Source organism: Haemaphysalis longicornis, unplaced genomic scaffold (genome assembly GCF_048455015.1).
Source record: "Haemaphysalis longicornis isolate Haplotype H1 unplaced genomic scaffold, Haemaphysalis longicornis Haplotype H1 scaffold_1, whole genome shotgun sequence".
Classification (NCBI taxonomy): domain Eukaryota; kingdom Metazoa; phylum Arthropoda; class Arachnida; order Ixodida; family Ixodidae; genus Haemaphysalis; species Haemaphysalis longicornis.
The window spans coordinates 330,990,142-331,015,490 of NW_027526203.1; the positions used below are offsets into that span (position 1 = coordinate 330,990,142).

The following is a 25,349-nucleotide window of genomic DNA, read 5'->3' on the forward strand; positions in this document are numbered from 1 at the left end:
AAAAGCAAAGGTCCAAGAACAGAGCCTTGCGGAACCCCGAAGGTGACAGGACAAAGCGCAGAATCAAAATTGTTAGCAGAGACAAATTGTGTTCGGTTGGACAAAAAGCTTTCAATCCACAAGATAATATTAAGGTCAATTGACATAGATCCTCTTTTTCGCGCGTGCTTAAGCCGCGTTTATGCTGTAGTCGGTGTAGCAAACATAATGTAAAGGGGCCTCAATTTATAACCATTCGCTTTTTGATTCTATTCTTTTGGTAGGAATACAATGAGAAGACGAAAGCTGAGGTTCAGGAACAGAATGGCCATGCAGATGACCAATAACAATGAGGTAACACCTAGGGACTTTTTGCACAACCTAAACACCTGACACAAACATTATTTTCCCTAAACAAAGGCCACCCGCACTTGGACACCCTCAACAATTCGTTAAAAAATTCTTGCTTTACGTAGTTTTCTTTAAAACCATGGCGAACTTGTTGAGCACACTCGTAGAAATCTCCTTACGTCGGCTTCGTCACTACGCTCTAGAACGACCGATTCAGGCTAACAAGTGTTCGACGAACGACGACGGCCAACGTACTATTTGAATGAAAAAAGGCACCACTGCAGTGACCTAAGGCACAAATTGAAGCCAATAACTCATCTTCATTCGGACCCCTGCAAGTGCACGATGTAGCTTAGACAATGCTTCTTAAACAATAACACATTTGTACATCTGATAACTGCCTTGCAGCGATGCCACAGGGTACAAACGGTGCGTGGGAAGTTTACCGAAAAATTCCCTGAAATAAAAGTTAGGTTGACAGCGCATACAATCGAACACTTCGGTTAGTGTTTGAACCAAGAAGTAAGTGATAAATCCCCAGGAAACGCGAGCTCGATCCCTTCAACACAGTCGGACGCCCGTAGAAAGTTCACATAATAACCGACAGCGTCCAAGGTCTGAAAAGACCCGTTTATACCAAGGGCTATCTCGTGATACCCATGCTTCACCTTACTGCTGCAGATAAGCTCCGGGGCGGTTTAAGGAATCTTAGTAGAATTCTCAATGGCTGGCTGGTCATGTCGCCACAATAAACGAGACTACTTCGATTATTATAGAGACCTCTTCAACACTAGGTAAAGCCAAACGAAACAGTTTGGATAAACGTGGTTCTTCCGGCAATTAGGCAGAAAAAAACTACACTGACCCTTCCTGAACTCTCGCACGATGACTTCCGCCGAGCTAGACCTACAGGGCAAGTAACATTGGTGTAATCAGTAATATAACGCAAGATATTAAGTATTCTAATTCTTGCATTCTGCAGAACAATCTACTGCGTTGGGGCCGAAATTTGTAAGACGGGCTAGTTGGTCTGATACTTGAAACATCATGAGGATTGCGCGGAACGACAACACAAAGAGGAGAGAACAGGACGAGCGCATCCTGTTGGACGAGTGCGCTCGTCCTGTTGTCTCATCTTTGTGTTGTCGTTCCGCGCAATCCTCATGGTGTTTCAAGTATTACTGTAAGAAAGATGCTGGTAAACTAGATCGTTTTATTCCGTGGTTAAATTTGTGCGTAAGCTTTAAGCTCTCGTATAAATGAGCTCAGCTCTTTAATAAACGCGGGGCCGCTTGCAGAATGTGATGGAATGCTGCTGTTCTTTTCTTTCTGCGTTTCTAAAGGCTGCATACCTTTCTTGATTACTCCGCCCCATGAGGCAGTCCCCAGGCCCAATGTAAGCGTATTACGTAGGCTAAGCCTATTACGCCCTTAATTCCAGTTCTTCCTCCCAGTGACTCTATTTGCCCTACCAAAAACATGAAAGGAATAGCTCAATGCTTAGAACGCTTGAAGCCTTCTGCAGCGTATTTCACACTTGTCTTTCTTATTGCCAGTAATTATGTCCTGTCTCTAAACGCAACTGCTTTTTATGCACTAGAAGCATGAAGTCCCATTTTTAGTGGTCCTTCGACTATTTTGGTTATGAGCCCTCTTTCAGTTTTTTTTGTTTGTGTCCGCTCTTTTTTTTTCTTTCCCGTTTATTGTCGACACAGTACTGTGCTTATTTTTTTTACTTTAACCTCTGTTTTTCGGCACTAAAGGACAAGAAACTCATTACATAAAACAATCACCCTGTTTTTTCCTTGAAATAGTTTTCAATGTTGGGTAAACTTCATTTAAGGCGCAAAAAAATTTTCACCGTAGAAGGAGGAATAGGCTACAACTATTCAAAAAAGTGCTTCGATGGGAAAGCCTTTCTATGAGGCATCCAGGAAAATCCGGTGTCTGGCGTGCCTACGGTGGTACCAAGAGTCCAGTTGGCTGAAGCGTGAACATGGCCACCCAAACCCACCCCACCTAGTGATGGCTCAACCACCACCGTTTGCTCTATTAAATGTTTATTCTCTCTCTATCGCCCGTTTAAGGGCATTGCCCAGTGACGATGGCAGCTGCCGCCAGGAGCACACGGCAGATAGCTTCAGTACAATCCCCCCCCCCCCCCCCCCTGTTGATTTAAATAAACGTTTATTCTCTCTCTCTCTCTCCCCTATTACCATCTAACTTCAACGGTAACATACCCCTTATTCATTATCTTCCGCGTCTAAGTTTGCATTTGTGCGTAACGGCAACCTGTAGCGTCTACCTCAGCGGTACCTGAAGGAATGTTCACACTCACGGAAGTAGGCCTTGGAAGAATAAATGAGGAAGCACAAAAGCTCCGCGCGACCAGCTAGGGGGCAGGCACTCGCCACGCCTAAACCTACAACCATCCCTATTAACATGACACCGAAGGATCTTAATGCAAGTTTATGACCTTCATGACGACAGGTGGGCGAATAATTTAGACAACACGGGGGCTCAAGCTAAACGTCACAACTGTGAACAGGATGCAGAACTAAGACAATGCCGGGCGGAAGCCAATCGTCGCAAGCCTCGACAACTCGTAAGGTTTTGGCCTATAACACAGTCATCATCATCGTCATCAGCCTGTCTACGCCCACTTTATGGCAAAGGCCTCGCCCATAGGTGTCCAATTATCCCAGTCATGTGCTAAGTGCAACCAATTTATTCCCGCAAACTTCTTGATCTCATCTGCCCACCTAACTTTCTGCCACCCCCTGCCACGCTCACCTTCTCTAGGGAGCCACTCTGTGACTCTTAATGACCAACGGTAATCTTGCCTTCGCATTACATGCCCTGCGCACGCCCATTTCTTCTTGCCGGTGACATTGCCTTGCTAAGTAACTCGGGGGGCGAATTTCAAAGCATGATTACCGCAGGACAAGCAGAGTAGACTCGTGGGTCTGAAAATTAATTAACAAAAAAAACTAAAGTAATGCTCAACTGCCTCCAGGAGAGCACAGAGGTGTGAGATAGGTGTCGAGGCAGTGGAAGTGGTAAGCGAATATATCTACTTAGGCTAAGTAGTGACCCCGGATCCAAACCATGAGGCAGAGATATATAGAATGATAAGAATAGGGTGGAGTGCATTCGGCAGGTATTCTCAGATAATGGATGGCAGCTAACCATTGTCCCGGAAGAGGAAAGTGTATAACAGCTGCACCTTACCGGTACACAGCTGTGGGGCAGAAACTTGGAGGCTGCCTCAAAGGGTTCACCTTAAATTGAGGACGACTCAGCGAGCAACGGAACGGAAGATGATAGGTGTACCGTTAAGGGACAAGAAGATAGCGGATCTGGGTCAGGGAACAAACGCGTGTTAAGGACATAGTAGAAAAAACACACGTAAGGAGCCTTAAGTGTCTCTTCGAATAAGCTAAACCTACCTGAAAAGTGTTTTAGCATAAAAAAAGAATTCAAGCCGCCGGAACCAAGAAAGTATGAGCCCATTTGAGGTAGATATTGACTGGGGAAAAAAACGTAATTTCAATATGCGAAGACTGCCTGCATAGCGGAAGCCTTATCAGCCTGTATATTCAGTTGAGCCTCATTACCTTTATCGCAGCGGGCGCAAAATACGGGCAAAAGGTTCGCATGCGCGCGGGATATTTCCTTCCGCACAGACACTATCAATGCCCGAGCTCATCATCCGCGCCGTGAAAGCGCACAATGGCCCCGATTCGAGAACCGCAGGAATAGGAGTCTGAGGACGAAGCACTTTAAAGGAAATCCCCATGGTGCAGAGAAATCCTGAAAGTCATAGAAAGCCGGCAAAGAACGCGTGTTTGTCAATCTTTGGAATCAGACTACACAGCGTCCGTCCCTAGCGTGCGTTCAAACTCCGAAGCGTGGCCGCCCAGCGCTCGTTAAGCAATAAATAAAAAATGTTAAAGAAGAGTGACTCAGCGCTCTCTCTCTCTCTCTCTCTCTCTCTCTTTCGAGGTTGCTCGCATGGCTTAATAGCTGCGCCTTCATAAACGGTGCGGCATGAAGAAAGCGGCGGTCTAGTTTCTCCACCGCACAAGAAGCTGGCACGTGACACATTGAGGGCAATTAGCAAAGCGCCTTAGTGGCAGGATGTGTGGTGGAAAGCCGGAGGCGCAAGGCGGCTCTCGTGTGTGTATACTCAGGGTGCGGCGGCGTTGCGGGTGTTCCTCTTAATTATGCTGCCGGAGCGCTGCCGGAGCGCACGCCTTCTCCTCGCCCGACTTAGTCGGCTCTAGGATTTCAGAGGGCGGCTGCCGGTGCTTGAGGGGAATCGCCGCACCTAGAGTCACTAAATAAGGTTTTAGAGTACCGTCACTGAGGCACGCAAGTGAGCAGCGGTGGCCATTTTGGTGCTTATCAATGTTGCCAGATTGTCTCTTCTACCTTCTCGCCGCTAACTTTGACCGGGTCGCTTGTAAACAACATGGCCGGGCTGGCGGGGCCGTGCAGCCGGCGGTGGTGCCTCGAAGTCAGAAGCTACTAGCTAATGGTCTCAAAATAATACTTCATACGCACAATTTTTTCATTTAACACGCCGACGCTAGACAGGCGAAGAGGCGCGTCGTAGTGTAGGGCTCCAGATTAACCTTGAAAGCCTGGGGGATCTTTGACGTGCGCCGAAATCTAGAACGCACGGTCGCTTTCGCTTTTCGCCTGTGCAGAATCTTTCAAGTGCACTGCAAATAATTTATAGTAACAGAGTGCCAACACCGCGCAAGCATTTGTAGTAGCTCACAGTAACCCTTTTTCTGCCCGGTTTCTCCGAACTTTTGCGGCAGAAATGTCGCATACGGGCGCTGCGAATTAGCGAAAAACGGTTATTTCGGCAAAGGCAACCGCGCCTAAGATAAAATAACGCTCGGTGCAATGACGAGTGATCCACCTAAACGACCGTTTAACTTGGAGGCGAGCGATAACGATCCGCAAGCCCAAATATTAGCAACTTAGCCCGTGTACGTCACCATTCGATTTGCAGCGTCAGTTTGTGCGCATGTAGCTAATTTTCCGGTTGATTTCCGAAAAGCAAGTTTTCCGCTGATTCTGCCAGTCACCTGGGAAATCACTTTCAAGAAGCAGGCATTAAAATTATCAAGAACACAAAAGACGAGCTGAACCCGCCCCATGCTTTGGATTTTTTTTTTTCGGGGGAACTGCGAATTGCATCAGCAGGTATGTATTCCGGGCACAATCCCTACTCTTGCTAGTCACTAAATAACCTTATGCAGTAACGCTGGCTTTTACCCAGCAATGCGCGCTGTTTGCGACAAGCGCAGGTTAAATTTCGGTTAGCAATATCAGAAACTCATAAACATAATTTAGTATAGCTTGGTAACGTTTTTCTAGTCTGCAACTTAGAGGACATACCTAAGATTCTTCTCTTATCCCCTCACAGCCTCCTCTTTCCTTCTGGAACAGGATGGCGATTCGCATGGTATCTTAACTAGCTGCAGTCTGTGTATGCATTTATTCTGAGGGCCTGTTAAACATGGTAAATGCATTCCTGGTTGTACTAGTGTCACTAGCTAGTACCACTATATAAAGTTTGTGACACCACTAGCGGCTAAATTTCGATGAATTGAATTCAAAGGACTTGAACATGTTTCATTTGTCAAGTTTCCTTTGCAAAGAAAGTGCAACTCAGTCATCAAGTGCCAAAATGGATGCTTTCAGGAAATAAAACTCACCAGTAAACCCTACCTGATCACAAAACCCCCATATAAGTGCTGGTTTTTGTACGCACTGAATTCAGTGAACTTTAGTGAGCGGCTATCATTTAGCGGCTAAGAAAAATTCAGTAATGCAGCCACCTCTTTTTCTGATAATGGACGTTACTACCTAGGTGATGCAGAACGATGCTTGAACTCTCATTTGGCTCGAAAAGTTTTTAACACTTCAGCCCGTTCAGCACTAACACCCAGGTCATTTTTAGCTCCAGTTAATGGAGTGCAGAAATGCCTCACATATTCTGGGAGTATTCTTTCACTGCTGAAAATCAAAATACTATCAGAAGGATATCAACGATGAGCATATGAAAGCAGAGCGGGCAAAAAAGAACAACTGAATGTAAAATAAATATTTATTGAAGACAACGGCCTCAAAAAAAGAACACAACCAATCGCAGTTCAAAAAAATCTGGAAAAATTCATTATGAACTCTAGCAAGCCTTTCCGAGGACAATGAGGCCGATTCCGAGGACGACTTATGCCAAACGGCATACCATCGCAATGAAAAGAAGAATGCCTCGAGATCACAAAAACTATCATAGCAGCAGAAAAAACCACACTTTCCCCTGAAAGAAAGCAAAGTGATTGCCATATAAACAGGAAAACTCTGCTGTTTTATTGCATAACTTAACACAAAACTGGTACAAAAAGTAGAATGCAAAGACCCCATGACTTGCACACACACACACACAACGCATTTATCCAACAAATATTCTGTACACAGTGACTATGCATTTGGTAGCATATCAGTACTTGGCCAAAGTAACACAAGGAAGAATTTTGTATGTGCATCTATGTGCAAAGCTGATTATGTCACACTTGAAAACTATTACCCCGAGGATGAAATCACATTACTTCACAGTGAAGTCACATTGCTACTGAACTATAAAAACAAACCTTTCCAAGAACGTAATTATTGTAACTTAAAAAATTTGACAAAAACAGAGTTTCTGCACTGTTTGAAAAGTGATTATTGTGAAGTGAATATACGTCACACAGGTACATGTACGGAAGTGCTAGAAGAAATGAAGTTGGCAATCGATTTCGAATTGCGGCACTACACAACTACATCATTTCCATGAGGAAATTGGCCCCAGCCATTTCGCAGCAGTAGAATGGGCTTTTCCAGCCCCTGTATTCGAGCAACAAACATGTGAACATTAAAGAGACACTGAAGCAATTTGTAAACATTGCAGGATTACTAGCGCAAATTGTAGTCTGGCCGTGTTTCAACCACTCTCACTGTATTTACGCAACTTTAATAAGCAGAAAAGTCAATTCTTCACGCTTCAGCTAATTCGGATTCGCAGCAGAAATCAAAGGCGCACCTAAAAAACTTCGAGATTGGAATGGGAAACGAACGAGCTTGTGTGCATCTCAAAAGAACAAAAAAAAAAAAAAAACACCGCACGGCATTGCTATACAACCAAGTGAAAGGCAGAATGCCCACCTGTGGCCATCAATCTAGCGAACAATGCAGACAACCAAGGAGTTGTCTCTTTTTTTGCCCTTGTGTCGAACACTGTCCAGTCAATCTTCACACTGTGTTTGTGCGCGTCACATGTGCGCAAGCGGCATTGCAATGGCTTCTCCCACACCAGCCAAAATGACGAAGTACGAATGAGGACTTGGCAGCGAAGGTAAAAGTATTGAAGGCGTGAAAGTAGGAGAATCGCGAAAAGAAGTGATGGAAAAGTTCAACATTGAGAGGAGCCTCTGAGTCCTAACGTCAAGAACCAAGATCAGATTATGCATGCAACAATAACAGTGACTTGTATAGCAGTGTGATGAAACGGCTTCAAACCCTGTGCTGTGCGAGAGCTTTGTTTGCTTATCGCAAAGATACCTTCCCTGTCGACATTAACAATCACTCACTCATGCCCTCGCACTAATCCTTTTCATCACACAGATGGTCGCTCCCGAGCCCATGCTCTCTGTTTGCACTCCTTTTCGTCATGTTTGTTGCTCACCACCACACATCTGGTCCACACGCATGGTTACTCCCAAGCCCATACTACTTGTTTGCACTCTTTTTCGTCACGCTTGTCACTCCCCATCACACTACCCACCACACACCTTGTCCACGCGTGGTCACTCTCAAGCCCATACGCCACTCATTGCACTGGTCTTCGTCGCAGTTGTCACTCTCCTCATCACACATCGCCACTCTCGAGCGGTCTTCTTGCGGCACTTGTCTTTGCTGCACTTCTCACTCTCCCCATCACATGAACCCTGTCACACTCCCGGGCACACTGCTCGTTGCATTCCTCTTCCTTCAACTCATGGCACTGAGCCGGGGGAGCTAAGACATTGTGCAGCTGAGCACGACATAGCAGGTTCAATACTCCGGCCACAGCAGCTGTCTTTCGGAAGGGGGTGACAAGCATAAGCTCCTAAGTGTATGAGATCCCAATGCACACTGAAGATCGTGAGGTTTCCTAAATTCATCCTGAACTGACTTGCCGCGGTGGCTGAGTGGCTAAGGCGTTGCGTTGCTGATCCCAAGGATTTGGGTTTGATTCCTGGCTGCGACGAAAAGAGAAAATATCCGTGTGTTCGAGATTTTGGCACACGAAGTTTACCCCAGGTGGTCAAAATTAATCCGGAGCCCTTCACTACGGTGCCATAGCCCGGGTGCAGCTTCGATGCGTAAAATCACACAATCAATCAATCATCCTAAACTGTACATCGGTGCCTTAAAGGAGCCATGAAGAGAAAACACAAGTTTGGTTCATTCAAAAGATTGTCTCGTTAGAATCACACTGACACCACTTTTAACGTAAACTTCGCTCAAATAAGCTACATAATTAGGAAAAACGGGAATGGTCATGCGACCCACCAGCTCATTTCCCGAATCAGAACCTGTGATGTCACATGAGCTCAGCTCTGCGATTGGCGGAGGCTGGCAGAAGCAGACGCAAATTAGGTAGAGCTTACAAACTAGACGAACGAGCGATTTGCGCTTAAATTTAGGGCACATTCTTTACAAAGCAATAAGAATGATGGGACAAACAGTGGAAGTTACGAAAGCACATGTAAACATAGAAGTACTGATGCGTTCTGCTGTTCGTACTGCGCACAGCATGCTGCGCACAGCTGCACAGCTGTACAGCTGCACAGCTGCGCACAGTACTGCGCACAGCTGCACAGCACTACGGGGCTTGGGGTTGTCGCAGACGACACTGGCCGATTGACGCAAGCAACGGTGTCTTACGTGACCCCATTTGTCGAGCGAGCACTGTTTCAGGGAACGAATATTTTCTCCCAGAACAAAAACAAGCCAGGTTTAAATGCGGGCAAAAACAAACCAAACGCTTGCCACGGTATGGTGGCGCCATCTAGGTTACGGAACATAAAGAAACGCGGGAACAAACCAACACCGCTGTACAGGGTGGAGACAATTTTTGAACGGTCCCGTGCCGCCGCAATTGGGCCAACGGGCTCAACGCGTTATTCTTTTAGTTTCCCACGAGACCTAGCAACGCGAAACAGACAATATGATTCAAACTTCTTCAGTAAACCGCGTTGCGGCGATAATTTTAGCACGGTTTTGACACAATGACTTGCTTCGGCGGCGAGCGAGCAACCGAACATGGCGGCGCCAGCGTTACGTGTCTCTACCCTGTACGGCGGATGCGTGAATGAAGGTACTCTAGGCTGCAGAGCGGTCGGTTCCTGCGATGTCACTTGGGACCACGAAAACGCACGATTGAGCGGGAAAATCAAAATTTTAACCTAAATTGTTTAATTTCTCAGTGAATAAAGCACCGTTTGTATCCGGACAAGCGCTGGGAGCACTATAAAACACGAAATCTTTCGAATAAAACCAACTTGCATTTTCTCTTCATGGCTCCTTTAAGTTTGCCTTTTGTTCTCCAAACTGCTGCCAGTTAACACACTAACGAATCTGAGAGACAGCTGCCCTCATTCCAACACTTTTCGATCCACATTTTGCCTTTGCAGTCTTTGCCTTGCTGTAGCTTTCGTAGGGTGATCCGCAACCGAAGCATGAGGAAAGCCTGTGTTAGGCGCTTCTGCAAGTCGTGGCAATGTGGAAAGCTGTTCGCGAGTTGGCGTTTGTCCAAGGCAGCATTTGTGAGTGAGGCGAGAGAAACTGTTAGAGCGTCATGTTCGTGTGCACGGAAAACACTATCCGCATGCTGCAGCAAGCTCACGACATGACCTGATGGACGTGCGAGAGGGTTGGGTTGTGACAGTGAGCGGTAAGACTTCAGCTTCAAAAGCTGCTCATTCTGCTCCACGGGCTCTGCCTGGAGACACTCTCTGCATGTGTCACAAAGCTTGAATTTCTTGCTGACACTATGCGTTACGTACCCCGCCACATAGACAAGAGACTCCATTTGTACGTCATCAAGTGGGGGAGCATCATCGTCAAGAAGGCTGTCAGTTAGGAGCTCAACTTCTGCTGCCTCCACACTGTTCTTCTGAGCTGCCTTCTTCATCTCGACAAACTCGAGGAGGTCCACAGAATCATCTATGTCGTAGCTGCCCTTGCGACTCGGTTTAAAAAACTGGCTCAACATTATGAGGCGCAGCATCAGCTTGAACTCGAGTGCCCTCGGCACCGGGTGCCTCGACCGAATGCAGGAGAACAGATTCTCCAAGGCATCCTGCGTCAGCCTGCACAGCAGCACGAACTTAAACTTGTGCACACTCAGAAGCTGGTGGTGAATTTGGAGAGCACTTGTTGTACTAATGAGTACACCTGCTTGTACGGGCTTGAACTGGTCCCTTCGGTTGCTCTTTATGGAGACATGAGCAAAAATCTCCATAAACTCCCTGAGGAACGCCACTGCCTCATCATGAGCGTCCGGCTTAAACATGCTCATAGCGGTGCCGATGTACCGCGACGTCATCAGGGTGAACCACCGGTACACCCGCTCAACAAACCACGCTGTGGTTAGGGCCTCCTCCTCCATCCGCCCAAGACTCACTAGTACGCGTATAGCAGCGCCAACACTATGGTTGAGGACAGCAACCGCAAATGCCACGTTCATTTTGGCAAAATGGTCCTGGTCCAGGTAGGCCGGCTTGAGGTGGGGGGCCAACTTGAGGTCGCGTTCGGCATCAATATCCGCCAGCTTTCTGATGTGCTTGACTGACACCTGCGAGATGCACAGAACATATTTGAAAATGGTTTAGCTTAAACTGCACTAAAATCCCCCAGCTCAAACACTAACACACTATCCCTACGTTGATAGTCATTCTAGCGATCGTTGCTGTGCTCATTCTTGCGTTCGATCACCTCTTTTGAAATCACCTTGGATGACAATCCGTAGCACAATTTTTCACCACACTATCATCCTCTCTTGCACGTTTACCTTGCTTTTCGCGCCGGCCTTGATTCTGGACGGCAGCGAAGGGCGGTCCCTGCCGCGGCATGTGTGGTGCTAGCCGTTTTGTGCCCCGTACAGGCATGCACGACCGGCAAGTGTGCGGAGCGCTTCCGCGCGCATAAAACGCTTCATGCTTTCAGCTTGCTTGATTTCTTCTTAAAATCTTATTCAGCTAAGCTGTCGTCACAGTTGATCGGGAAAACAAAAGCCTAGAGCGCTGTGGTCCCACAAATTTCCTAATTCCCTTATAATAATGGATCAGGAACTTGGGGTACCTCCGTATTTGTTTGAGCCCGTCGCTTCGCGTACAAAGCACAGAGCACCCGACGACACGGCCTGCCCCGCGACTACTCGTGAAGGCAATGTAGTAGCCACGGGCGCTCGGGTAGGAAATCTCCATGGTATCTAGGAGCCGCTTTAGGGAATCACGCAGTAGCATTACGGTTAAAAATCGACGCAGAAGCAACTCTAGACAATGATGATTAATAAAGTGCAGGTTACACGCCTGCTTAATTTGGAACTTCGCCCAGAAAACTGGGACACAGCGAAGCGGCGGCGCACGTCGCTGGCCGTCTTCCGAATATGACGCTACTTCCGGTCGCTGCCGCTGTTTCTCGCTCTTCCGGCGATGCGGCAGGGAGCGGTGGGTCAACTTAAACGACGAATACCGCTGTCCCCAAGCTAAAAATGACGAAAAAAACTTTACAGGCATAAACTGAGCAATGTAATAATTGTAAAAAGTAGAGCTTTGCCCGGTTTTAAAAGCATGATGGGGCTAATTAGTAATGATGGGGCTAATTAGTAATTAGCCGATGATGAGGCTAATTAGTAATGAATCAGTGGCACCTGTTTCATTTCAGGTTGGGACGATGCAGCATTGAAGCTTTTACCTCAGACCTCATCACATGCTTGAACCTTTAACAGAGTGCTTGAAATTTCCACTAATTACGCTAGCTGGCATACTTTACGGACAAGACGAGCACGGCTAGGTGCCCAGCCTTAACCTGGACTAGTTTGGTTGTTTTGAGGTGAACACACGTACATGGAATGCCACGTGCAAGGTACACCTTCAACTGATGTCTAATGATCAAACGTGTACCGTGATAACATACTAAAGCTTGTTCGGCACCACAATTTGAATATTTCAAAAACAGCGCAGAGACAAAGGTGTATGGAGTGACAAACTAGGGCGCTATGATTTGTCAATTGTCTCTGGGCTATTTTTGAAGCAGTCAAAGCGTGTATTGTGCTCTTGTTCTGCTTATAATTTCTGCTTCGTCTACATAAAAAAATGAAACAATTAAAATCTTCGGTTGAATCTTTGTCGTTGCCATGCCTAATTTCATCCTGTACATACCTCGTGACTGCTTCCACCCATACTGCTTGCAAAATTGCGTAGCTTCATTGGGAGCTCAGGTGAAGGACGGTCATGCATTCAACGCCCGAGAACACTGTCACCAGAGCACATCACCGTCTCTTATACTCCTCAAGAAGCGCACAGCAGGCCTAGGTGGCATGTAAAACCACCGCCTCATCTCACACGCCAGAGCCACATAAAATATCGTCGCAGCCTTGGGTGGAGACGTTTTCCTAACTCAAGCCGCAGCGGTTTGAAGCAACGCAAGACATAAGAAACTCCCCGCACAAGGATGATGCTGAGATAGCATGAAGCAAGCCGCGTTATCCATGGCGCTGTACGTGCCTGCCCAACCGTACAAATGGAGTTGGCGCCATTGCGCAGGTAGTGCCGCCGTGTGCACCCTCCAGAAAAAAATTTGTGGGCAATTCATACTTCCTGTTCACTGGACAAAAATTACATATATGAACAGAGTACAGCCTGCGAGACAATGCCATGCCTCCTGCTCCGTTCCTTATTTGTGTGTGTGGTGAACTTGAAACTGGCCCACACATACCTACATCTTATGAAGCTATGTTCACTTCCACACACACATATGCTTACCTGTCTCAATTGGCTGAGCTTCGCCATCCAATGGAGGAGGTCATACTCCATGTGCTTCACCTGGGAATGGGCGAACGGCAACAGAGGCAGCAGGTGCATCGGCGACATCCAGTGTGTCTGAGATGCCAAAAAAATAAAAACCATACATGTCATCGAGATAATGCATGGTACAATGCTCAGCAGTGCATCAGCTAAGTGACATACCGTGGGCTTGTTCACTGCCTGGCCTCCTCGGAACCTTCCCCTTAGCCCGTTTCTGCTGGTTGTTGGAGGCTTCGATCGTTGGCACAGCATTCCACTTGAGGAGCTTTCGGCCATCAGCCCTGCCCGTTTCAAATTGGCTGTCTTCAAAGTGGTCCTAACAAACAATTCAATACAATAAGCAAACAAGAAAAGTTTTATCAAATGCAGAACATTGTGTGAATCTTTTCTCGCTTGAACGTCTCTCTGTCAACTTCACATGAAATTGAAACTGCTAAATTGCGCCCCACAATACGTCTAACGGCCTTATTCGGCAGCATCATGTCGAAATTCCGAGTTTACAAGCCACACAACAGATCGCAAGCAGTATACCCGCAATTAGTGATCAAGGCATTTTAGAACATGCCAGAATGCTAACGCTCAGTGGCATTATAAATGTAGGCTGCGAAAATATTTTGAAAATTTTAGTGTACGCATAACTTAGTGCACACAGAATGCTTTTGTTTTGTTCTTATTTTTTCTGAGAGTTTCGTGTTATACTACAGAATGCACAACCTCGTAGAATTTATCTAAAGTGAACAGGCCAAGCTTTATACCAGAATTGGCAACAGAATGGGGTGAAGGCGTTTGTGACATTAATAACACATCTGTGGGGCCTACTTGGTGCCGCATAAATGAGTGGGAGAGCGCCTAAACATTAAAAAACGAATGAGGACGAAAGGACATGGCGAAACAACGCGCGATTTGTAAAGTTTAAGCGCTTTCACTCGTGACAGTTCGCGGTGTACATCAAACCAAAACTTCCAAAATCTTCTGGAAAGTTCCGCACTAATTCCCGTGACCCCTCCGTGAACGCTAAACTGCCGAATTAAAATTTATCCAACCATTTCGGATTCTCGTAATGGCAGTCGCCCAACGGGATGGAACGTCCCACGACATGCAAACGTCCGGGGCGGGGACGAAATAACTTAAACGGATGGCGGTATTTATTTTGGCAGGCGCCTCGTAGGCGTTGTGAACCCCCCCGTACCCTGAGACATATATGTTAATTCCCTGCGAGGCCACATGCGCGCATTTCACCTTCAATTTCCACGTATGTGAATTCTATGCCTCTATGAACTCTAAGACAGGCGTCGTCATATGCGTGCCGGATTGTGAAATTGCCGTACTCGCTCGCTGGCGCGCGGCCCAAACTCTCTCACCGTTTCCTTCCCTTGCATACTATTTTCTCCCCCCTGCACTTTGTAAATTCTCATCTGTTTAACTACGCCTCCTGCGTCCACATCTCTTGCCTACTTTTATTCCAGCACAACTCCGCCAGCACCCGGCCGACGCGTACGTTGTCGGGCCGCGTTGGCGAGCGAACGAGTACAGCAATTTCACGACGCATATCGCGGCCCGAAGACCGCGGTCGGACGTTCGCGGCGGCGGCGGCCGGTCTCGCGAGCTCATTAGCTGCGAGGCGCTCTGCACGGAATTCTCACAACGCCTACGAGGCGCCAGCTTTTATTAACTATCGCGAATTCACTTCAAACAATCTCACCTCACAAATCCTGGAGTACGGGGTGGGCACGAATTCATTGCGGCTGACGAGTTGCAGCCACACGCGTAGCCGCTCGCCGTCCTTTTTCCCCAGCGGGAAGCGCATGAAGCGTTTTCCATCTTCCTGGGAGTTGTAACAGCCGAGTATGCAGCAAAACGGCATCTCTGGACAGACTTCTGCAGCTAAAATGCTGCGAAGCGTGCCAAGCGCGGGATGGTTTGGTCGGTTTGGTTCACGTTCGGAACGTCGGTTGCGTCGGTCGCGCGCAGCCTGGCGCAGCCACAGGGCGAGCAGCTAGGACTACCACAGTTGACCGACTGAAAACGCACAAGCAACAAAATGGCAGCGCCCATGAACCGTCGCAGTGTAAACAAATGTCACGTGTCGCGAACTGACCAATCATCTTGGCGGCGGCACGGAACAATGGGAGAAAAGAGTGCCGATACTCTAAAACCGTATATAGTGACACTAGCCGCACCGAGTCGCAGAAGCACGTCCCGTCCCCTCCGCACCGCAAGTGGTACTTCAGTTTTTTGTTTAATGCCGAAACGGTCGTTTAAACACCTACGTTGCAGTTCTAACCCAGTGATAAACTTGTACGGAGAGGTACTATTCATCCCGACCTGAGTTAGATGAGTTCCAACAGCGTAAGCAAAACAAAACAAAACACCCTACAAACGAGAATATTCATGTCCCTAATTAAACGATCTGGTACACAGCTGGGCCTTTTACACAGCTGGGCCTTTACTTGATCCTAATAGGGATGATGTGCAGATTCCAGAGTAAGGCACCCGACTTACTAGATAGCCTCACTACTTTAGGCGGCCTGGAACAAGATTTGCAAACTGAGCGAAGATTCCTGATTGGACTAACCAACTCTTTCTCACCGCCTGCAAGGGACGGAGGGGGGATGGGGTGCACCGGTCAAAGGTTGTCGCGGTGTTGATTCGGTATTTGTTTTCGTCCCAGCGTCTCACTTATCCATGGGCTACAAGTGAAATGTGTGCATACGTATGTAACAACATCTACCTTTTCATCGTAATCGTCATTATAATCATAGTGAAGATGACAATGGTTGCGATGGAAAATATCATCATCATCATCATCAGCCTGTCTACACCCACTCCAGGGAAAAGGCCTCTCTCATAGACCTCCAATTACCACAGTCCTGTGCTAACTGCAATCAATTTATCCCGGCAAACTTCTTGATTTCATCTGCCCCCCCCCCCCCCCCAACTATTTTCCGCCCCCTGCCACGCTTGCCTTCTCTAGGGATCTACTCTGGGGATGGAAAGGATAATCCTCTCTTACTCCTGAAGGGGGCAACTATCCTGGATGGTCCGCCCACCTCGGTTCGGTTCGCGACTTGCCAAATTTCAAGGCGAATGTTACAACGACCGCAGTCTGGCTCTGGTGGAAGGGCCTGATAAGTCCTCCTCTTGAGTAGGACAGTGCGAGTGACGGGGAGGTATTAAATTATATCAGGCAACAAAGCAGCGGATTGAGCAACGCTAGAATGTTAAAAATCACCAATCAAGCAGCAACCCTAATTTGCCGAGTTGTCAGTATTTATTAACAGACCCAAGAAGAAGGGAATTGTATGCCTCTAACATTGCAACTATTGAAGAAGCATTAACCAAAGGCGGGAGCACAAACGCAATGAAGAAGCTTGCTGTAGGCACAGATTTTATGCGCCGAGAGACGAAGCTGGCAACGTTACGCAGATGTGTGCGATCACAAAAGTAGCGGAAAGGTTCTACACAGATTTACACTTAAGCAACGACATGCAGGGAGACAGTACTGAACCGAACATCCTGTGCCAGCAGTTTCTAAAGCAGAGGTAATTAAAGAAGTATAGTTCCACACAGTAAGTAAATATGAGGTGAAAATGGCGCTCAAGTGGGTTAAATAATGTAAAACTGCCGGTGACGAATGAATAACCGCGGATCTGGTTATCAACTTAAAGGATCGTGGTAATGTTGTAGTAAGAAAGCTAGCAAAATTATTATCAGAATGGCTCAGGACACTAAAAACAGCAATGGCCTGGAAAAATGACAGCACAAATAATATACAAACACGATGATGCCAAGATTTTAGAATTTCAGACAGACCGGCCTAGTTTCTGTTGCATATATTTTATTTACCATGATATTAGTGACCCGCACTAGTGACACCCTATATAGGTTTCGAACAATGTAGGGGACGGATTGGATTTAGGAGAGGTTACTCAACATTGGATCACATTCATGCGATAAACCTGGTAACAGAAAAATCAGTGTAATTAGATGAACCTCTTTACAGGGCCTTTATAGATCACGAAAAAGCCTTTCAAGCCACAGCAGATATCAAAGCATTAAGAGAACAGGGAGTACGTCGAGGTGGTTCAGCGGCTTAAGCGTTGTGCTGCTGTGCCCAAGGATGCGGGCTGAATCCCGGATGCGGTGGCTGCTTTCGGCGCACGTTAAAGATCTTCAGGGGGTAATAATTAGTCCGGAGACCTCCACTACGGCGCGCCTTATAGCACAGGTTTAGGTTTGCCGCGTTAAACCCCACAATCAATCAGAGAACAGGGAGTACTATGGGGCACACGATACAAGCCGAGCGGATTGGCAGGACGATGATGCAACCATTGAAAGCGCACAAAAAGTAATGCAAGCTCAGGGCGCGCTGAGGCGGATCATCTGTTATTTTGTTTTCCGACTCGGCTCCACAGAAAACGCTTCTCACGGCGAAAGTAGGTGCTGAAGCCCAGGCGAAGAACGAAGCGAGAAAAGAGACGTCAATGGCGTTGACTGGATGGCGCATGCTCACATACTACAGGTCTCAAAAAAAGGCGCTTGTATTAAGAGATGTCGCCCGTGCAGTCCGGAGCAGGCTTCTCGAGTGTTATATATTTTGCGGACGGTGCGCACGCGCGCACACAAATGCGTACTTACAGTCATGGAGAATGAAATGCCAACACGAAACTTTGAATCGTAACAGCGCAAAATTGAAAACTACTGTTCGTGGAGGCGAAATAATGGCACGCTACTGCTTTATTTACAAAGTCGCATTTCTCAACTTTGTTACTGTAAAAAGCCACCCGTTAATATGAACTACATGGACAGAAATCGCGCTGTTTGTGTGTTCGGTTCTTATTCTTGTGATCGCGTTTCATCTGTACATACATACATACATACATACATGCATACATACATACATACATACATACATACATACATACATACATACATACATACATACATACATACATACATACATACATACATGCATACATACATACATACATACATACATACATACATACATACATACATACATACATACATACATACATACATACATTAGGGCTGGGCATCGGTTAAAAATTTTAACCCGATTAATCAGAAGGTTTAGTGAGTTAATTGATCGAATAATTGGGAGCATTGGTTAGAGAGAAAAAATGTAAAGAAGAAATATTTCACGTTTGTGGGGTGTTGTTATTGTCACATGGCCGGAACGGACAAGTTTGAGTAATTCCTGGCATTCATAGTGAGTTTTCATTGCTTCGCTGGCAAAGAAGTTTGTTAACATTTCCGGGAATCAGCATGCTTCTAAGCCTGTTCACAGAAATTCGAGATGAGGTAATCTGATAATGCGTGGGGCTGATGCGGCCGGGACGCTTATCAATGTGTTTGTTGTCATTCACAGTATTTCCCTAATGAGGAACATTGACACTCATCGATGTCCTCTCCTTAATTGGCAGGGCTGATGATCAATCGTAGATTACTTTAGGGGTGGACGATTGATCGATTAACCTACCGAATAATCGATTAATGCTTTAGTCGCGATTAATTTTTTTAATCGGTTAGTCGGTTGAAATCAGGTTAGCGAAATGAAACAAGGGTGCCGCGTTTGAATAGTGCGAAAGCGTGTTGAAGGTCATATTCGTGTTTAAATAACCTGTATAACGCCACAACAACAACACAAAAAGCGGTGCAAGCATGCTCACAAATTATAGTGATTAAAACCGCAAGCTGATAGCCAAGGCAAGCGGGAAAATGGCTACTCTAAATACAAATATGCATGGTACAAAAAATAGTGAGCGGGCACCCCCACCGTTTTAACGCTATATAAACCAACTATTGCGTAAGTAAACCGCGATTAATCGACGCCCTCTGCAATTACGTCACGTGTCATTTCAAGAAATAGTGCGCGACGAACGTGGTTATGAGCGCCCCGCCCGTATCACCGCCATGGCGATGATCTGTTAGCTCATCTACATCTGTGATGTGGTAGCCTGACCTAGCCCTATCTTTCAACTATTCCTTTCTATCTCAGTCTTTTCAACACTATGCTCTATCCTCTCACTCCCCTCTACTCCTCCTCTACTCCACCCCACCCTCACTGAGTTGTATGCAGGTGAGCTCCCTGCCGAGCTCAATAATATCACTAGTGCACTTCTCTCCGTTTCCCTGGAACCACTACGAAAAGCTGTGAACAGGCCCAAGAGCATACTGATATAGTTTATTATCAGTGTATTTTTATGACTATTACTAAAATATTCTTTTGGTGATCTTTCTTTTTAACAAACACAAGCTATTAATTGATTAAGATATTAAAGCCTTCCGATTAATCGGTATAAAACCTTTACCCGACCCCTAACTCGAGTTTACTTACGTCAGTTAGTCCATCCAACGCCAACGCGGGGTGAGTGCACGTTCGCCGATTTTTGTGCCTTGAATAGGTCCTTGTATTTCTATTAAAATGGCCGTTTTCTCGCCTGTCTTCGCTATCATCCTGCGGGTTGATCAGTGTCATCTTTGAGCAGGCTTGCATCGCTTCCTGTTGTGACGTAAGGCCGGTTATGTAACCACGAGCATGATCCTCGGCATGCTTGTGGAGAACTTCAACATGGCAATCTTGGTTCATGTTGCTCACATGACCTCACGCAATTAACCGGTTAAAAAAATTAATCGCATCTAAAGCATCAATAGATTAATCGGAAGGTTAATCGATCAATCGCCCACCCATAACTCACATACGTACACACGCATGCATGCATGCAAAGTCAGCACATAAAATTAAGGAAGGCTAGCCTCCGCATCAAAAGAGTGAGATTTATTACTCAAACATTTCGAACTAGCCGATTATTCGCCGCACGTTTAACGTGCTTCCAAGCAAGCAAGTAGGTCGTACAGGTGAAAAGACGGTATTTTCTCTGAGTGCCGTAATCGACGCTACACCCACCCAGTAAAAAAAAAATACTGTGACGGTCGAAATAACAAACACTAAGAAACGAAAAATAAAAGAAACTAAGCACAAGCGCATAACGTCCCAAAACAAAAGCTCATAACGTCCCAAGCGCATAGCATCCCAAAACAAAACACACGGTATAATTAAATACAAGCTGTTTGGCTAAATTTTAAATCTTACTCCCCTGGGGTTGAAGATAATGCATATGTATACATACATCAGTAAGGTGCGCGCACGAACTATCATCTTTATATTTAACAACATGCATTATTTCGATATCAATGTGTGGGTGTGGGTCTTTGTGAGTGCCCAAGAGTTTGGAAGAGTTTGGAAGAAGCCTGGAAGAGTTTAACCAAATTTTGTGGGTGCTGGCAATGGCGCGTCTTTAAGAACACTTATTTTCTTATGAATTGGTCAAGTTTTGATTGCACTTTATCATCACTGCCTCGGAACTCTGTCACGCTCGAGGAAACTTAAAGGAGCCATGAGGACAAAACACAAATTATGTTAATTCGAAAGATTGCCTCGATATAATCATACTGACTCCACCGTTAACGCACACTTCGCTCAAATAAGCTACATAACTAGGAAAAAACGGTATGGCCATGCGACCCACTAGCTCATTTCCCGCAACAAAACATCTGATGTCACATGAGCTCAGCTGTGCGATTGGCTGAGGACGGAAAAAGTAAACGCAAATTAGGCACGGCTTATAGGCTTTCCGAACGAACTATTTGCGCTTAAGTGTAATGCATATTCATTTTACAGCAGTAACAATGGTGCGGTAAACAATGACAGTTACAAAAACGCACGTAAGTATAGAAGTACCGATGCGGTACTGGGCGCACTATGCTTGTTTTAGCTGCACAGTACTCCGCCGCTTTGGAGTTGTTTTACAGGACACTGGCCGATTGGCGTAAGTGGCGTTGTCTTACGTGACCCTGTTTGTCGAGGATTCCCCAGGTTTCATGAGACGATCACTTTTTACAGTAACAAAAACAAGCCTGGTGCAAATACGCTCAAAAACAAAGCAACGTCGGACAACGGTTCGTCAATGACAATAGCAATTCTATTGTCGACGTTCGTCCACCGGATGGCATCACGAGGCATATTAAACCCGAGGTCGTGAGTTGGATGCTCCGTATTCATCACTGTCTTCGTGATACATGCAAAAAACAAACATAACATAACACGTGCGCATCTCTTCCCAGTTGGTCTAAACTACACTATAAGACAGTTCTAGCTGTGCTTGAGTTTACCGCAGCGCGCTCTGCTTGCCAATCCATGCATCGAGCAATGCAGTATAGGTGAAGGACAGTGTCTAGCATGCGATTTGACTCACCAATTCGATCTGCGTGGTGGCATGCTGCAAAAGCACAGCGTTAGGCATTGCGCAATGCCACAGGGAAGATCACGTTTTTGCTCCAAATGGTAGGCATGCTACTGGCATTCGCCCAATTAGCTTTGTTAGAGGCACAGATTAGTTCCTCGAGGGCATTGTGGGGAAGCTGAACTCATGTTTGAAGTGCGGGCAGACGAAACACAAGAAGGGGACAACACGAGCGCTCGTGTTGTCTTCTTGTGTTTCGTCTGTCTGCGCTTCAAACATGAATCAGATCCAACTAGCTCAACTTTCCCTTCTACTGAAGCTGAACTACGGGATCGCCATACAGTGCATTATCTAGGCTTCTCCTGTGCAGCGCTTCGGGTGTAGCACGCCTTCCCATGTCGCCTTTCCCCCGTCGCAGTTTTCCCGCTTCCTTATGCAGTTCTATTTATTATAGTATTTCGCTCCACCTACCGCGGGCGCTCCAAGTGCACAGTGCCGCGGAGTGCATTTGCAGTAGCCGGAGCTGTTAGTCCAAAGAGGTGGAGTGGATGAACCTTAATTAATCGCAAGCGCGATGTCCGGGAGCTCTCTCTGTGACGGGTGTCCTCAGTTCGGGGTGCTAGCTGGCGAGATGGGCCCTCTCCACTAGCATACGCTGGATGGCTAGGACCGAGCTGGTCAGCAGCTCCCTCCACTGCTGTGGTGTAATGTATGGGAGTGGGGGGGGGGGGGGGGGGGCTTACACTTTTACGGGAACGAAAGCGCCTAATTGTGTGCAGTGGTGACATGTAGCGGGTAAACAATGCCCATGTGGACGACATTTGGACGAACGCTAAAGGTCCCGAGCGTTCTAATTTGGGCTCACTGCATAGCACAGGTGAGGTTTAGGTACCAATTACTGGAGTTTGAGTTTTGTGTATATGTAATAGTTGTCCCCCGCGTCTCCGCACTTCTGCTTCGAAGTGCTGAGCTATGTACACATTCAAGTGATGCCGAAGTTTACACCGACATAGTTCGTGTAGGCACGGCGTGGTTGAGCCTCAAAATAAGGTGTAAAAAAGCAACTGGACAGACGACTATTGTTCAGCACCCATTCTGAGGCTTTACCACACTGATCATTATTGTGCGAGCTCGCTTCTGACCGGAGCCTTTCATTGAGGCGCGCCTCGCAGCCCAAGTTTCGGCACGTTAAAGCCAGACTCTAACTTTTTGTATCCGGCTCTCTCCTTCTTAGTGTTATACAAAGAAGCAGCCGTACAAAGCAGTAGACTTTGCTTTCGTCTTTTATCACTATTATTTATCAGAAAAGGAGTAATGGATGCGTAGGCTCTCGATTAGTGGGTATTGTCGCCCTAAACAGAAATTTGTGCTATAGACGAACGCGGCCGTGGCAGAGTGATGAATCGCGCCTGGTAACGGAAGTCGGGTTGCTCGCTCGGAATAAATAGCCAAGGATGTACCTTTTTTAGGAGCAATACGCGCAAAGTTTCATTCAACAAGCTTTGCAAAGCGATCAATAAAATGTTGTCTGAAATTTTTTTCAAGCTACAACCAAATAGCGACAGTTCCTAGCATCAGAAGCAGCGCACACGTGTTCCATCACGTCTGGAACGTCTACAAGCATATGCGTCGCTTGAATCAGTAGTGACATTTCAGATTTTAAGACCAGCCAAAGCCATCCTTAGAAGCTCTGGAATGCTTGAGATATAGCCTTGCACGCGCTCGGTTCCGCGCTTGGCGCGCTAAGAAGAAAAATTAACTAATAAACTACTGCTCTTCAAGGTATTTTGAAAATTCAGTTGCTGCAGAGGTAAGAGCCACTTCTAAGTCACAACATTCCTTAGAGAAGAAAAGCGCCGCTTCGCTGTTCTCATTGTCACAGTAGCATCTCGAAGTTCTTGAGAACGGAAAGAGAATTTAAATTATACTGCGGAGAATATTTTGCATGGGAATTATACGACTTGGCGACAAGTATAATTTATTCGTTTAATTTGACAATACAACAAATTTAGGACACCTCAAGGCGTGAAGCACCCCAAAAAGATTTCCAAAACACGTTTTAATAAGCGACAAAATTTTAAACATTAGGCATCTTTTTTTTTCTTGTTTGCATCAGTAGAAAAATAAAAGAGCTACCATTCTAGAAAATGGAGCTTCCAAACTCGCCCTCAGCACGTATTTGAGCTGTACTGGCCACCAGGACGGGGCTCGAAGCTAATTGAAATACTGCGGTAGAACACGGCTGCAGTGCTGTTATATTTAATTTATTGTGATACTTCGCAGTGCACACAACCTTCTGCTTCTTAGCACTAATTTGACGACGCCATGGGATGTGGTTCGGGATGAAGAGGCTACATGTGCACTGTGTTCTGCCGGTGAAGAATACATCATAGTGCACAGGGGTTTAGTTAAGGCAAGATTTTGACCAGAAAGCGTGTTTTGTCTACAGCCGCGTATGACCTGCAACGCTTATTAAAATTCAGAAGATATTGGCTTCAAAATAATAAACCTTAGCTTGAAAGTTTTATATATACGATTCATGTACTATAAAGTTCAACGCGCCGAAGTTGCACTCGGTGTATGGCGCGCCATAGTGGAGGGGTCCTGATTTATTTTGACCACCTGGGGATCACTTACGTGCGCCGAAATCTCGCCACACGGGCGTTTTCGTTTTCGTCTTCTTCTAAGAAGCGGCATCGCGGGCGGGGTCAAAACCGCGTGTTTGGGATCAGCAGCACAACGCCTTAGCCACTGCGCCACCACAGCTGGCTATCATATATGAGATTTTGTGCATTACATATATATATATATATATATATATATATGGATATATATACAGAAAGATAGGTCGGCAGTCTACAACGCCAAAGGAGGCATAAGAATGTGGTTAGGCTTTTTTGTTAACATTTTTTTTATATACGGAAGAAAGAAAAAAGAAATATATATATATATATATATATATATATATATATATATATATATATATATATATATATATATATATATATATATATACACACGGTTTGAGGCATTAGCATGTTCTGCACCTTATGCGTACTTGATTTTCAGCCCCGGCTACGACACAAAAGTCGTATAAAGCTCTAAATACACATGAGCCTTGTAGCTCATACTATGCATGACTGCATATATACGACAGGCTTCATAACAGCAATTCATTTTTGCTTGCATAGAGAATTTCGGCGTAGGCAGCTGTGCGTGTTTGGCTCCAAGTTCAAACCAAATAATTTGCTGGTGAAAAGTTTTTTTTATCTTGTCGACATTGAGGCCTACTCTAATAAAACCGCCATGGCCTCTACCTCTTCGGCGAAGACGCATATTGGTTGCGCCGAACTTTACCTAGCGTTTTCTGAGTGTGCACATATTTGTAATTTCAGGTCCTCCTGTTTTATCGGTAGGTTTCTAAGTTTTGGCTTTTTGCGATATCTTGCCGCCGTGTTTATAGCTTGTTCCATCTTACGCAGCGGGTACTTTTTCCAATCTTATCCCATTTTTTGTCTCTTACTGCTGGGATGTATTTCACTCGTATTTAGTGCGGTGAATTAACGTTGCCTGCACATTCTGTTATATTTTGCATCCCAGTTCTGGGAGCACTGGCGTA

At 46.1% G+C, this 25,349-nt stretch overlaps 1 protein-coding gene and 1 long non-coding RNA gene across 2 annotated transcripts in view; both read right to left on the reverse strand.

Annotated features, from left to right (window-relative positions):
* The window catches only part of LOC144152254 (uncharacterized), a 298,440-nt gene that overhangs the window by 263,660 nt on the left and 9,431 nt on the right, over positions 1-25,349 (reverse strand). The window lies entirely within an intron of this gene.
* On the reverse strand, positions 6,700-9,181 carry LOC144152238 (uncharacterized). Its single transcript, XR_013319115.1, has 2 exons — positions 8,181-9,181; positions 6,700-8,084 (listed from the first exon to the last, which is right to left on the reverse strand). It is a non-coding gene; the product is annotated as an uncharacterized LOC144152238 (long non-coding RNA).